Genomic DNA, 1047 nt, shown 5'->3' on the forward strand with positions numbered 1-1047 from the left:
TAAAGATAAGAAGTAAATAAAACCGTGATTAAAGTTAATCTACATTGGTAGAAATGGACATATGAGTTATAAGCTTCGCTTATACTTATCGTTCCTTTTGGCGTTATAAACGCTCATGCATTCATGACGTCATCATTACGTCATGACTCGTGCTTACAATTGCTCATTTTCCCCTGTGTTCCGTTTTTACTGGCAGCGCAGTAATCGTGACGTCATAACAGTTCACTGCAACAACTGTTTTGCTATTACTACACTACTGGAACACATTTTTCAGTACATTTTCAGTGTTTGTTGGCTTACATTTCCGTAAATCAGTTAGCGTGTAAATGCCGCGTGTTTTTTTGCCAATATAGAGATTAGTTTTTGTTGGAATTTTGCTTGACTAGATTGAGAGAATCGGTAGTTTAACCAACTGAATTATACTTTATTTTCTATTTTACAACGAGGACGATACTTATTCGAGACAACGAATGAAGATAGAGTGAGAATCGAACCGCACGAGGGCTGAGCGCGAACGAGATGCTACCGCCATCCCATAATATGCTAACCATGCTTAGGCTTCAGTGCCAAATACGCAAGGCTACCTTTATTAGGAGCGCAAACTAAATTCAACAGTTTTAATATGCGCTTGAGTGTATAATTATCATCTTAATGGGATTCTTTTTAAATCTGTTTTATGCTTCTAACGTATGACATACGTTGTTTAGCATAAAAAATCTATTTTTATAAAAACTTGAGACTTTTATACGAGGAGATCTTGTTCGGTGAGATCTTCGAGATCTTCTTTCAGTGCATTTTTTTTCATTTTATTCCACCGGCCGGTGAATTATAGCGTTTTCAACCTTTTTGCAAGGTTATAAAGTAGTGCTCGGAAAACCCAGGTACCCAAGTACCCAGTGAGAAGGCTGATGTCGAATCGACGTCGTTTCGATGTCGATGTCATCGAAAACTCATCGAATCGAAATTGACATCGAAAATCAGGCCATTTCGATCAAATTGTTTTGACATCAAGAAATACTTGTTTCCAAGTTACCAATGTCCAAAACC

The 1047-nt window shown here is 37.4% G+C and overlaps 1 protein-coding gene across 2 annotated transcripts in view; it reads right to left on the reverse strand.

Moving 5' to 3' along the window:
* Positions 1–1047, reverse strand: part of LOC105448509 (uncharacterized aarF domain-containing protein kinase 2-like) — a 51491-nt gene that overhangs the window by 48931 nt on the left and 1513 nt on the right. The window lies entirely within an intron of this gene.

The sequence above is a fragment of the Wasmannia auropunctata genome, unplaced genomic scaffold, assembly GCF_000956235.1.
Source record: "Wasmannia auropunctata unplaced genomic scaffold, wasmannia.A_1.0 LD336085.1, whole genome shotgun sequence".
In the NCBI taxonomy this organism is placed as follows: domain Eukaryota; kingdom Metazoa; phylum Arthropoda; class Insecta; order Hymenoptera; family Formicidae; genus Wasmannia; species Wasmannia auropunctata.